The sequence below is a fragment of the Bombina bombina genome, chromosome 6, assembly GCF_027579735.1.
Source record: "Bombina bombina isolate aBomBom1 chromosome 6, aBomBom1.pri, whole genome shotgun sequence".
Lineage (NCBI taxonomy): Eukaryota > Metazoa > Chordata > Amphibia > Anura > Bombinatoridae > Bombina > Bombina bombina.
In genome coordinates this window covers 768,379,475-768,395,412 of record NC_069504.1, presented here as the reverse complement: position 1 = coordinate 768,395,412, position 15,938 = coordinate 768,379,475, and positions in this window count along the sequence as shown.

Here is a 15,938-nt window from a genome sequence, read left to right as displayed (position 1 = left end):
ATGCTGTGGTGGTGGAGGATGCATCTGATAATGCTGCGTTGGAGGATGCATCTGATAATGCTGCGTTGGAGGATGCATCTGATAATGCTGCGTTGGAGGATGCATCTGATAATGCTGCGTTGGAGGATGCATCTGATAATGCTGTGGTGGAGGATGCATCTGATAATGCTGTGGTGGTGGAGGCTGCATCTGATGATATGTCCTCCCAGATGAATATGGGGATGGGCCAGGAACATTTTCAACCTCATAGGCCAGTGGCTGTTGCTCATCTCCTTCAAGTATGCTGAGGTAGGAGTATCCAGCTTCAATAACATCCCCCTCCTCCTCCTCACTGAATTCCGGAACATCACTGGCCTCCGGTCTTGTTGAGGACTCATACTCATGTTCCAATTCTGAAAAATAAATTGTAATTATAAATTAATCTGATGAAACATCTAACATTTGAAAATCAATTTTATAGATATAGTTTTATATATATATATATATATATATATATATATATATATATATATATATATATATATATATATATATATATATATATATATATATATAATTTCTGTATGAACTTAAACATATTTAACCAGAGGTGTATATTTAAAGATTGTGCCTCTAAGCGACTCTTTGTATTACACATAGTCCATATATATGATATAGATAGAAAGAATTTAAATCTATACCCTTGCTTGTTTGAGCAGATAGCCACTCCAGAAATCAGGATGAATATATCCACTACAACTATGTTAAGATGCCATTAAAGGGGCAATGAAGTACAAATTAAACTTTCATGATTCAGACAGAGCATGCAAATTTAGTCAACATTTAATATTTTACTCCTATTATCATATTTTCTTCCTTCTCTTGGTATCTTTATTTGAGAAGCAAGAATGTAAAGCTTAAGAGCCAGACAATATTTGTTTCAGAACCTGGGTTGCTGTTGCTTATTGGGTGGCTAAATGTAGCCACCAATCACGAGCGCTAGCCAGGGTTCTGAACAAAAAATGCAAAGTCTCCATAGCTTACATTCCTACTTTTTCAGAAAAAGATACCAAGAGAACAAAGAAATATCTATAATAGTAGTACATTAGAGAGTTGCTTAAAATTGCTGCTCTATCTGAATCATGAAATAAAAAAATTGGGTTTACTATCACTTTAAGTTACTGTGCAAATTAGACTTTGAACCATGTAAAACATTACTTGTACTAATCCTACCTAGGTATGTTTTCCACTGATGCTTGAACACAATTGATTACTAAACATATATAATATATGAACATTCTATATTCTGTATTACACATGTGTATGATTACATTTATATTTTAAAAAACAAAGCCGATATATATTTCTGATGTTAACATATATTTGTTAGAAATAAAACATTTATTACATATGATATTTAATATTCACCTTCATGGACCTCTTCAGCTGGCACTGATGTGTCCATTGTCCCCTTACATCCGTAAACAGATTCATCTGAGATGACATTGGCCATCATCTCCTCCCATGACCTTAGGTGTATCCTCTTGCTAGGACCACCACCTGTCCCACGTGCATATTTGGCCTGCTGTGCCAGCTTAGCTTTGGTTTCCCTCCTGCAGTCATGATAGCGGTGTTTAATGCTGGCAATAGAACGATTACGTCCTAAGCAGCTGACTGCCACTCGAATCTCCTCCCACAGCTTATTCCGGACAGCCGGCCTCAGGTTAGGGTTCTCCAGCTGAGCTGCCCTCTCCAAGTATGCCTCAACAAGAGCCTCCTTCTCCTCCTCAGAGTACCTCTCCTCTCTAAGCCTGCCCTTCACACCTGAAGGGCCAGCAGACACAGACTCTCCCTCCTGTGACTGGGGACCAGCCCTCTCTACCTCCTCTGTCCCTGCAGGCTGTGACAGGCTACCACCAGCCCCACCCCCAGTTGCCACAGTCTGCCCCACTTTCCCTTTTCTTTTTGTGCCTAGCTGAGGCTGACTCCTCCTCACTCCTCCCACCTCCATTCCTCTTCCACCCTCTCTCCTTCCCTCCTCTGCCAGGGTTTGAGGAAGGACAAATCCTCCACCCAAACCTCGGCCCCTATTCCTGCCCATACTACTCCCTACTTCCCCCCTCCCCCTCCCTCTATCCACCCTCACCACTGCCCTCCCCCTAGCCACCCCCTTCCCAACTCCACTAGGCCTATCCATCCCTTTCTCCTTCCTCCCTAACTCTAACCTAACACTAAAGTCCCTAGCTTACCTAACTACACTAAGTCACCTAACTAAACCCTATATTAAATAGCCCCAAAACTAACTACCTAACCTATCTAGACCCTAACTATCTCTATTCTATATCCCTCAAAATAAAAATAAAATGTGGGGGTGAAAATAAACAAAGGGATGTAAATGAAAAAGGAAAAACTAAGGAGGATTAGAACAAAATTATAGAAAAATAATAAGGGATGCAAATTAAGAAAGGGGTGAGCTATATAGTCAAATGAAACCAAAAATATGGGATGTTAAAAAAAAAAAAATAGGATGGGCAAAATGTATATATAAAAAAACAAGTTATATAGTGAGGAAGGGAAGGGTAGTCAAAGGGGGGATGGGAAGTGGAATAAGGGGATTAATGAAAGGAGTAATAAAGGAAGATGGGGATATGGGGGTTAATGAAAAAAAAAATGTGAATGTGTTTGTATGAAATAAAAGTGTGTATGTGTGTGTGTGTGTATTTGTGTGTATAAACTAATGTGTGTTAATTAACTAATGTATGGATGTGTGTGTGTGTGTTCCTAATATTATATGAGGCCTACAATAAGAATATATGGAAATCAAATATCAAACTCTCCACTAACTCTCAAACAACTCTCAAAAACCCAAAACTCCTACCAACGCAACTAGCTCCCGTGTCTTTCTCTCTAGAGGCGATCACAGGTAAAGAGCGCAGGCGCAAACCGTTATTCTTATAGACAGAGGTCGGGTTACCATGGCAATGCACTTGTTATGGCGCGCTTTTCGACAAATCCGACATCGGTTGGCAACGCAAACTTACGTACGGCCGAAAAGAGCGACTGCGCGCAACACGCTAATCTTTTCAATGGAAACCTGGTACTAAAATGGAGCCGTAAATTACCTTTAGCTGTCGTCCGCTTCGGTAGCTTACGGCTCCATTTTTAACGACTCAATGGAAGCGAGGCCTTTGTTGGCAATTTTTATCCATATGTATCATATCCCCAATGCCGAACTGTCAGCGGCCGAGACAGTAAAGGCGTGCTTATTCTATTTACTACTGGGAACCTAGGGGATTAACCTGATATCCTTAGATGGCGGACATTGTGTTCTACTAGATTTATGGCTAAGGAGCTGAACTTTGCAAAATCCTTTAATATATAGTATTGTCTCCCAAAATAAATAAATAAAATAAATATTAAAAAAAAAAAAAAACCCTCAAAAAACAAAACAAATAAAAACAAAACAAATAAAAACAAAACGTACGAGGCCCCCCCTTAACAATGCCATAGTTTTGCTACTAGTTTGATCTATCATAGATTGACCTAGCCCCTATTGTTTTTATAACTGACTCCACCTTAGCCATGTTGCACAATCCAGATGGTAAGGCAGTTATTTCTTTCTGGGTTGGCCTCATCTCTTTTAATCACACTGCGCCTCTGGCGATGTGAACTTTTAGATTTTCAAAAGAATTTAACATACCTTGCCTTCGTGGCTTCTAACTTTTTAAAGCTAAAATACCTGCCATAAACTATATTGTAGATATAGCAGTACTCTGGATTGATCAATATTTATTTTGGGCTCATGGGTAGGCCCACAGAGTTTCTAGTTTCTAATTAATATAAAAGTTTATTACTTATAGTATGCTACCTGGTTGCATTGCAAAATAAATTATAAAATCTGAGGTCTTCATAGTGAGATCCAAAAGTGGTCTCTCCATTTTATTATACCTTCCCTTACTTCCGGACTTGTCTCCTTACTTAAGGTCCAAGAGTGACCTTTTCTGTTGGTTATGGGAGGTTAGCTTCTGTATAGGCACTGTGTTTTAATCTGAGTATCAATGTTACAATTCATTGTATTGCAATTTTCTTTGTATGTTTATACTGCTTGTATGCCTACTTCTAGTACCTCAATAAAAACTTTCAAAAAAAAAAAAAAAAAAAAAAAAAAAAATTTCGGACCTGCGCCAGTCGAGACTGGGATTGTGCTTTTGGAGCCAGGGATAACCCAGAACAACCGGAAAATGCGGAGAGTTTATCACCTGGAACTGGAGGGTTTCAAAATGGAGAGCCCCAACAGCCATGGACAACGGAGCAGTTTCGTGAGTAACGAGTGTGGGCTGAAGGGGCCTGCCATCAATGGCCTCAATAGCAAGCGGCACGGACCGAGGCAAAACAGGAATGGAGTGCTTTGATACAAAAGCACTGTCAATGAAATAGCCCAAAGCACCGGAGTCAACAAGAGCCTGAGTGACTATGGAGGTGTCCACCCAGGAAAGGACAACCGTGACCAAAGGTTTCTCCTTAAGCGGTTCCGGGGACGAGGATAAACCACCCAAGGTCTGCCCCCGACAGGACCTTAGATGTGAGCGTTTCCCGGCCGTGTAGGACAAGACTTCAAAAGGAGGCCCTGTAACCCACAATAGAGGCAGAGCCCCTCGCTCCTCCTAAAGGCCCTCTCCGCCGTGGAGAGACGCGTGAATCCCAACTGCATCGGCTCAGTAGTACCTGGTGACTCGGGACCAGGAGGCATGGGAGGAGAGGGAGGCATGGGTAGGAACGAACACGTAGGAGACAACGGAACAGGAGGCTTCCGCAAGCACTCCTTGAAAGAGGGCCTCTCTCTGAGTCTGATGTCAATTAGGATCAAAAAAGACACCAATGCCTCGAGATCCTCTGGTAAATCTCTGGCAGCAACTTCATCTTTAATTGCATCAGAGAGTCCATGAAAGAAGGCGGCAACAAAGGCTTTATTGTTCCAACCTACCTCTGCGGCAAGCGTACGGAACTCAATAGCATACTGAGCAACAGATCTTGTACCTTGCTGAATGGACATGAGTCGTTTATCAGCAGAGGAGGAGCAAGCCGGAACATCAAATACCTTTTGAAAGTAGGCCACAAATTCAGGGTAATTTGAAATCACAGGTTTATTAGTCTCCCACAAGGGATTAGCCCAGGCAAGAGCTGTGTCAGAGAGTAGCGAGATGAGAAATCCCACCTTAGCTCTGTCAGTGGGAAACGCCTGAGGTAACATCTCAAAGTAAATGCCCACCTAGTTCAAAAAGCCTCTGCACTGAATAGGATCGCCTCCATATTGCTGAGGTAGAGGTGCAGAACCAGACATGCTCCTGGTAGGCATAGGTGCAGCAGCGGACACAGAAGCAGCCATAACTTGCGGGACACTTTGGTCCAAATGTGCAGTGCGAGTCAGAAGGGTTTGCAGGGCTAGTGCAAATTGATCCAAGCGGTGATCCTGTACATCCATCCTGGAAATGATGGCAGGTAAAGGTGGATTATTAGCACCATCAGGATTCATGGCCTTTGCGTAATGTCAGGGTGCCAGGAATCAGACTGAGACGAGAAGTGTAAAAATAATCACACCTTTATTAATAGCAAAAAATAATAAAAAGTCCACAAGTCAAATAACAAGCCAGGAGTCAAAACCAGAGCTGGTAGTCAGACGAGCCGAGACAGGAGCCAAAGCGAATAGTCAGACGAGCCGGAATCAGGAACAAGGAAAACAACAGAGTCAGGAACAAGCCAGGGATCAGGAACCATGAAGGACGTCAGGCAGCCAGGTAATACACAGGAACTCTCACAAACAGGTCTGAGACAACGCAAAGGCAAAGCATACTGAACAGAGGCCCTTTAAATAATAAGTGGTGACATCACAATTCTGAGACTGCATCCTGTCTCACATGGATGATGCACACCAGTCTGGCCATAAAAGGAAGTGCAGGAAATGAGCAGCATCCCCCACAATGCACCATAGTCAGCAAGAGAGGTGAGTAAAATGGCTGTCAGCAGCACATGGCAAACAAAACAGGGTAAAAACCCTGACACTTCCATGACTGAGCCACTGATGGCCGAGGAGTGGACTGAAGAATTAGACAAGTATCGAAGATCTTTGATTTCCTGACTTCTGTCAAAAAAATCCTTATTAATAAGGAATCTATTATGGTTCCCAAGAAAGTCACCCTTGTTCTTGGGACTAAGGAACTCTTTTCCAAATCACCTTACATCCGAGAGATCTCAGGAAGGATAACAGCAATTCTGTGTGGGATCTTGTTGTTGTAAGGATGACGCCTAGACTAGGATGTCGTCCAGATAAGGTGCCACTGCAATGCCCCGTAACTGAAGCACCGCCAACAGAGATCCCAGAATCTTTGAGAAATTTCTGGGAACTGTGGCAAGAGTGAAGGGCAGAGCCATGATTGAAAGTGTTTGTCCAGAAAGGCAAACCTTAGAAACCTGTGATGGTCCCAGAGAATGGGAACCTGCAGGTACGTGTCCTTTAAATCCACAGTTGTCATAAGTTGACCCTCCTGGACCAAAGGGAGAATAGAACTAATAGTTTCCATCTTGAAGGACAGTACTCTAAAGGAATTTGTTTAGACTCTTGAGATCTAAAATAGGTTTGAAGGTTCCCTCTTTTTTGGGAACCACGAAAAGATGGAATAAAATCCCAGACCCCGTTCTTGATTCGGAACAGGAACTATCACTATTAGGCTCTTGATTGAAGAATCTTTTTCTAACACCTAATTTACCACCTCCTTGCACTTAACTTAGGCAAAGAGAATGACTGGGTTGGAAGGGAAGGGAGGTGATATTTAACAGCTTTGCTGGGGTGCTCTTTGCCACCTCCTGCTGACCAGAAGGTAAATATCGCAGTAGTATTTAAGATGATCCGTGGACTCATTGGCCTCTAGTTATCAACGTGTCTACTTTACCTGCCTTCGCCGGCCCAATACGCCAATAGCTTCAGCCTCTTCTTGTTACTGACTGAAGAGGACCCCCCCACATCCAAGACTCCTGAAAGGTCACAGTGCCCTCCTAAAGTTGAGCTAATCTCACAATACCCTTATCTCAGGGTACATACAGCTTGAGTAGATCCAGAAGTAGTGAACAGAGCTGTGCTTTCTACATTAGCATCTCCATGGTAGGTACAAATGACATCATCAACAGACTCCTGGGCAACACTTACTTTTTCTTTCATGTGCTCTGTAGGAACATCAGTTAGGTCAATTTAATCTTTTCTTAATGACCAGAGCTGAGCCTTGAGTACCAAAATATGTTCCTTCGGAAGCCTTTGCATTGTCAACCCCAATGATCCATGGCTGCCAGACCCTAAAATAAACGCAAACAGAGTAAACACAAATATGGAAATCAATAATTAGAACATTTGTTAACATTATTATTTCACAGTACACAGAGTGGTCAAAAGAGCACAACACTTGGTTATGGTGCTTAATAGAGAGGCCTAAGTGTACATAAAGCACATTATGTGCTTTATGTACACTTAGGCTGTGAACACTGAACTGTTGATTATGAATTACTACCCTATTAGCCTTTATTAAGTAAAACACAATTTCTTTCCTATGGCATGGAGAGTCCACGGCGTCATTTCAATTACTAGTGGGATATTTAACTCCTGGCCAGCAGGAGGAGGCAAAGAACACCCCAGCAAATCTGTTAAGTGTAACTTCCCTTACCCATAATCCCCAGTCATTTTCTTTGCCTCTGTCAATGAAGGATGTGCGAAGATGGTGTCTGATGATATTTAATCCTTTTTTTTTACTTTTCCCTGCAAGCAAGGATTAGGGGCTATGCTGTGCCCATGTCAATCTCTTTAGTAAGAGTAATGGTGGCTTTTAGCAGTTAGAAAGCGGCAAGGTGTTCCTTGCTTTATTTCTCATATTTATCCTACCCCTATTATAGAAAGCCAAGGTTGTTTACTCTGTTCTTTCTTTTACTTTCTGGTCCCTGTCAGCAGCCAGATGAGGCTGACAGACCTGCAGCTGCTGTAACTGCTCTGCAGCAGAAGACCCTGGAGGGTAAGTCCTTTATTATATATTTCTTTCCACATGAGAGGACAGACAATCAGGGACCGGGTGGGACCCCTTACCCTCAGAAAGGGTTTGTATTTTAATTAAGTTATCTCCTCAAGGTTTGGGAGGTTTTGCGGCGGAGCAGACCACTGGACTAATCCAGTAGAAGAAAAATGAGGCCGCCTCTATGGCCTTTTAAAGTGTCAAGTCCATCAAGACCCAGGCTTATATTGTATGGAGACCGTGTGTATATTTACACTAGGGATATTCCTCACGCTCCTTTCCATACCAGGAGTTAATTCACTAAGTGTGGTGTACCTTTAAGGTAACTCCCCTCCCATTCCTTACACCACCCTATTTAAAGGTCTCATTAAGTCCTTAGCCTTGCCTGAAAATTGAAGCTTTATGCTATTACTGCTAAAGTATTTTCCTTGTATGAGCTATCTTTCTCTTCAGGTCAAAGCTAAGCCTTATATTTGTTTGTTACCGCTATTAGAAGTGTATCTACTTCTATTCACTTTAACATTACTAAACTGCTCTTTCTAATTCTGAGTTAGTTTACATCTAAAGTTCCTCTAAGAAGTTGCCGGTACTTTTTGGATCACTACTCCACCTAAGGACGGATCTACATACCGCGGCGTTCCGGATGTCAGTCACACTCACACCGGACTATCACACACACGGAGCTGCAGGTCTGTAAGGAGAACTGTTTGGTAAAGGTATCGTTACAATTTCTCTTCTATCCGGATTTATCCTGTCTGTTGAATATTGCATACCGCCTCTTACACTGAGCTCTCATATTTGTTTCACAAACCGCAAGTTATTGCTTACCGCTATATTACATAGCAAACTTCACCTCTATCTTGTTAGCAACTTCCAATGCGTAAAAGCTGTGTCTTTATCATTTGATATAATATCTATCTCTGGGAACAAAACCAACTTGTATATAAATCTATCACACTTGCCAAGTGTATATGAATGAAGGAGTGACTGAGACCTGTACATATTTTAGTATGAACGATGTGTGAGTGTGTGAAGATATAACGCTGAGCTACCAATGGAAGTGTTATTAAGTGAGTTTATACTCATTAGTTCTATCAAATAGGACTCAGTACTTTATTCCTCATAAAACTGCTGGACTGTATCTTTAACATCAATGGTTCTACCTCTCATGCTGAAATAATTTATCTTCAACATATTCAAATTGTGGATACAATAGTAATACAATCTAAATGAGGTTATCTATATAACTTATACCTAATTTTACTGAAATCTTCTTTAAGCAAACATTCTCACTGTATACTCCCCAAGTAATATAGTCATTGTTACTTGGTGGGTACTAATTAAGAGATACACTACCTTTTTAGGTAGCCTATATTGCAAGGAAAACTCAGGTTACCACATAATTTTCAGGCCATAAAATAAAATGACTCCTGAAGAAATAAAACACGAGTTTACAAACATTCATCAAAAACTTGATTATCTAGCCAGAGACCTCACAGAGGTACAGGCTGAAAATGTTGCATTAAAAAGTATAATTAAAGATTGCATGACAAGTAAAGAACCTGAAATACCTGAACCACACATACAACACCCCATACCTTTTTCAGGTAAAAGAAGTGAGTACAGAGATTTTAAGAATGCCTGTAATCTTTTATTTTCATTGAAACCTCGTACTTACCATTCAGACAGAATAAAAGTATGTACCGTAATCTCTTATCTACAAGGAGAACCACGATCGTGGGCTAACCGTTTCTATGAAACAAATAATCCTATACTAGATTCTATACAGGACTTTTTTGTTGCCATGACTAATTTATATGAGGATGTAAACACACAGCTCTATGCAGAAACACGCTTGCGACAATTAAAACAAGGCAAACGTACCGTAGAAGAGTACACAACTGACTTTCAGATGTGGGCCACTGATTCACAGTGGAATGAGATTAGCCTCAAAAATCAATTCCGATTGGGACTCTCAGAAATTCTGAAAGATGAATTATCCAGAGTAGAAATCCCAGACACTTTGACTTCTCTCATAAAACTTAGTACCACTTTAGACCGCAGATTAAGGGAAAGGAGAGCTGAGAGAGCAACTATTGAACCATCTATTCGTCGTCCATATCTAACCAGTACAGACAAACCATCAACCCAATCTACACCTATGGAAATAGGAACCATCAAATGACCTCTCACACAAGAAGAGAAGACTAGGAGGAGACTAGGAAATCTTTGTTTATATTGTGCCCACAAAGAACATTCTGTATCCGAATGCCCGTTACTTGCCAAGCAAAAAAGGGGTAAGCCACAGACAATAAACCATTTACATAGTATAGTGAATTTGTCACATCTATTAGTCGCTCTCTCTTTACAGTGGGACCACAGAAATATCCAAACTAAAGGACTGATTGATTCAGGTGCCTCAGACAACTACATTGATTCAAATTATGTTGAGGTTAATAAAATACCCATAGTGTGTAAGCATAACCCAGTGTATGTTAAGTTAATTGACGGAAGACTTTTACAGAAAGGACCAATCACACATCAGACCATACCCTTACTTCTAACTACAGACTCAGGACATTTAGAATATATTACATTTGACGTTCTGCCAAAGTCTATACATTCAGTAATATTGGGATACACATGGTTAATCAAACATAACCCTACAATAGACTGGGGACAAAATATTGTTATATTTAAATCTCCTTATTGTCAAAAGACATGTTTTCCACATTGCACTATATCTTCAACCACACCTAGCATCCCAAGGCCCTATCTGGATCTAGCTGGGGTTTTTGATTTAAAAGAAGCTGAAAGCTTACGGCCACACAGGACATTTGATTGTCCAATAGACACCATACCAGGTTCACAGATTCCACATGGTAAAATATACCCTTTATCTCAAACTGAATTAACTTATCTAAGAACTTATTTAGATGACAATTTGAGAAAGGGATTCATCTCACATTCTACTTCACCGGCAGCAGCAGGCATGTTTCTAGTAAAGAATAAAGATGGGACTTTACGTCCAATTATAGACTAAAGAGCTTTAAATGCCATCACGGTAAAAAAACGATACCCTCTGCCATTAATTCCAGAACTTCTAGAACGCCTCACTGAAGCTACAATTTATACCAAATTGGATCTGAAGGGGGCTTATAATCTCATTAGAATTAAAAAAGGAGATGAATGGAAGACAGCCTTCCGAACACGATATGGTCTTTACCAATATAATGTTATGCCCTTTGGACTTACCAACGCTCCGGTAACATTTCAATATTTTATTAATGAAATATTTCATGATTTGATTGATGTATGCGTTATAGTCTATCTTGATGATATTCTTATTTATTCAAAAAACATAACTGAACACGAACAACATGTACGATGGGTATTGAGTAGACTTAAAGAACATAGACTATTCGCCAAACTAGAAAAATGTTGTTTCCATGTAAATCGCATAAAATTCCTAGGCTATATAATAACACCTAATATAATAGAAATGGATCCTGATAAAATTACAGCTATCCTTAACTGGCCTACACCTACCACTGTAAAAGCCGTACAACGGTTCATAGGATTTGCAAATTTTTATCGCAAATTTATAAAAAAAAATTCAGCAGTAGTTAAACTTTTAACAAGTTTAACAAGTAAAAAAAAAAATTTTTAAATGGTCAGAAGAAGCTCAAAAAGCTTTCTCCTGCCTAAAACAATGTTTTACAAGTGCTCCAGTCTTATCTATGCCTAACTATAATCTAAAATACATTCTTGAAGTTGATGCCTCAAACACGGGTTTGGGAGCTGTTTTATCCCAAATAGACAATCTGACCTCTGAATGTCATCCTATAGAATTTTACTCAAGGGCTCTGTCTACTTCAGAAATCAATTACACCGTGGGAGACAAGGAATTATTAGCAATAAAATGCTCATTAGAACACTGGAGACACCTTTTGGAAGGCTCCAAAGAAACATTTACCATATATACAGATCACAAAAATCTAGAATAACTCAGAAAAAAACAAAACGTTGACAGCCCGCCAAGTAAGATGGTCTCTATTCTTAGACCATTTTAATTTCATTATCACTTATAGACCAGGACATCAGAACACAAAGGCTGATGCTCTTTCACGTCAATTCGACCCTACTCCTGAACAGGAGTCAATAGAATATACTATCCCATCAGAAAATAATAGGAAGTCTCACCACATTAGAAAATGAGGTTTTTCAGGCTCAAAAAACAGAACATCATTATCCTGATTGTTGTAAGAAAGATCCCATTTCAGGATTATTATACTATGAGAATAGATTATACATACCTGAAAAAATGAGACAAATCATTCTAGAACACACACATGACAGTACCATATCAGGACATTTGGGTATACAAAAGACTTTAGACCTAACTAAGAGACATTTTTGGTGGCCTAAAATTGAACAAGACATAACCAATTACGTATCCTCTTGTGACACTTGTGCACGTAACAAAGTAGAACATAGAAAACCTGTAGGATTACTTATGCCTCTTCCGATTCCTCACAAGCCCTGGTCAACTATATCCATGGACTTCATAGTAGATCTACCCATGTAACAAAACTACAACACTATATTAGTCATTATAGATCATCTAACTAGGTTGGCACATTTTATACCTCTCAAAGGATTACCAACAGCAAAAACTACTGCAAAAGTATTTATAGATTCTATCTTTCGCCTACATGGTTTACCCGATAACATTATTACAGATAGAGGTACTCAATTTACCTCCTCCTTTTGGAGATCTATCTGTAAACTCTTGCGTGTCAATTCTAGATACTCCACGGCTTTCCACCCTCAAACTAAAGGTTTAACCGAAAGGTTAAACCAGACACTGGAGCAATACCTAAGATGTTATATCACCTATTTACAGGATGATTGGGAGACCTATCTCCCTATGGCTGAGTTTTCATACAATTACTCAAAATCAACATTCATAAAAATGTCACCTTTCTTCGCAACATATGGTTTCCATCCACAAACTATATCATTATCCAGAAGCTCTGTTAATTCCCCGAACGCCTCAGACTATGCGAATGATTTGCAAAAAAGATTAGACATCCTTAAACTACATTTAACTGAAGCCAAAGAACATCAAAAACAATATTACGACTCAAAACATAGACCAAGTCCAGAATTTAGAATAGGAGACAAAGTGTTACTCTCCACAAAACATCTTAAATTACATATACCCAGCAAGAAATTGGCAAACCAATTTATAGGTCCGTTTACCATTAACAAAATCATCAATCCTAATGCAGTTGGCTTAAATTTACCCAAGGATTACAAGATACACACAACATTTCACGTTTCATTACTCAAACCATATAAATCCAGAGATCGAAGTGTTCACCAGAATGTACCTCCACCTATTTTAATTGGCAATCAGGAACAATTTGAGGTTTGTAATATTCTGGACTCCAGAATTCATCGTAGCAAGTTGGAATACTTGGTTCGCTGGAAGGGATATGGTCCAGAGGAGGATTCCTGGCAATTACACTCCGATGTTCTTGCTCCATGTCTTTTAAGACGCTTTCATATCGGTAATCCGCTTAAACCTACATTGGAATCCCCGGGGGTTATTCCTTGATGAGGGGGATATGTGGTGTACCTTTAAGGTAACTCCCCTCCCATTCCTTACACCACCCTATTTAAAGGTCTCATTAAGTCCTTAGCCTTGCCTGAAAATTGAAGCTTTATGCTATTACTGCTAAAGTATTTTCCTTGTATGAGCTATCTTTCTCTTCAGGTCAAAGCTAAGCCTTATATTTGTTTGTTACCGCTATTAGAAGTGTATCTACTTCTATTCACTTTAACATTACTAAACTGCTCTTTCTAATTCTAAGTTAGTTTACATCTAAAGTTCCTCTAACAAGTTGCCGGTACTTTTTGGATCACTACTCCACTTAAGGACGGATCTACATACCGCGGCATTCCGGATGTCAGTCACACTCACACCGGACTATCACGCACACGGAGCTGCAGGTCTGTAAGGAGAACTGTTTGGTAAAGGTATCATTACAATTTCTCTTCTATCCGGATTTATCCTGTAAGTTGAATATTGCATACCGCCTCTTACACTGAGCTCTCATATTTGTTTCACAAACCGCAAGTTATTGCTTACCGCTATATTACATAGCAAACTTCACCTCTATCTTGTTAGCAACTTCCAATGCGTAAAAGCTGTGTCTTTATCATTTGATATAATATCTATCTCTGGGAACAAAACCAACTTGTATATAAATCTATCACACTTGCCAAGTGTATATGTATGAAGGAGTGACTGAGACCTGTACATATTTTAGTATGAACGATGTGTGAGTGTGTGAAGATATAACGCTGAACTACCAATGGAAATTCTCTAAGTGTTATTAAGTGAGTTTATACTCATTAGTTCTATCAAATAGGACTCAGTACTTTATTCCTCATAAAACTGCTGGACTGTATCTTTAACATCAATGGTTCTACCTCTCATGCTGAAATAATTTATCTTCAACATATTCAAATTGTGGATACAATAGTAATACAATCTAAATGAGGTTATCTATATAACTTATACCTCATTTTACTGAAATCTTCTTTAAGCAAACATTCTCACTGTATACTCCCCAAGTAATATAGTCATTGTTACTTTGTGGGTACTAATTAAGAGATACACTACCTTTTTAGGTAGCCTATATTGCAAGGTAAACTCAGGTTACCACACTAAGTTATAAGGAATAATATGCCTATTTACAGTCAGGGGTTCCCTATTGACGACGGAGTTAATTATTAAGTTTTTCCGTCTTTTATACATGGCAGTAGGTGACCAATGGAGTGGATTATTCTCTTTACGGGTCATGTCTGTGATAGGTTTGACCAAGGAAGAAAAGTTTTTAATAAACTTTCTATAGTAATTGGCGAACCCCAAAAAACGTTGAATAGACCGAAGACCAACTGGGCGAGGCCACTGCAGAACTGCAGATAACTTGTCAGGATCCATGGAGAACCCTGCAACGGAGATAACATAACCTAGGAAAGTTACTTGAGTCTGATGGAACTCACATTTCTCGAGTTTACAACACAGGCTGTTCTCACGTAGTCTCTGAAGAACCCGTGTAACATCAGAACCTTGAGCCTCAAGTGTGGGTGAGTGTATGAGGATGTCGTCTAAGTACACCACAACACACTGTTGCAACATATCTCGTAGGACATCATTAATAAATTCCTGGAAAAGAACAGGAGCATTACATAGGCCAAAGGGCATTACAAGATACTCATAATGCCCGCTCCTGGTGTTAAACGCTGTTTTCCATTCGTGGCCCTCCTTGATCCTAACGAGATTGTACGCTCCTCTCAAATCAAGTTTAGTAAAGACCGTAGCTCCCTTGAGGCGGTCAAAGAGTTCCGTAATGAGCGGAATAGGGTAAGCATTCTTAATGGTAAGACGATTAAGACCCCTATAATCAATGCCTGGTCTTAAAGGGACAGTCTACACCAGATTTTTTATTGTTTAAAAAGGTAGATAATCCCTTTATTACCCATTCCCCAGTTTTGCATAACCAACACAGTTATATTAATATATGTTTTACCTCTGTGATTACCTTGTATCTAAGCATCTGCAGACTGCCCCCTTATCTCAGTGCTTTTGACAGACATGCAGTTTAGCCAATCAGTACAGACTCCTAAATAACTCCACGGGAGTGAGCACAATGTTATCTTTATGCCACACATGAACTAGTACTGTCTAACTGTGAAAACCTTTCAAAATGCTCTTAGCTAAGGGGCAGTTTTCAACGGTTTAGAAATCAGTTTAAGCCTACCTAGGTTTAGCTTTTAAAAAAACCCACCAAGGGAACAAAGCAAATTTAATGATAAAAGTAAATTGGAAAGCTGTTT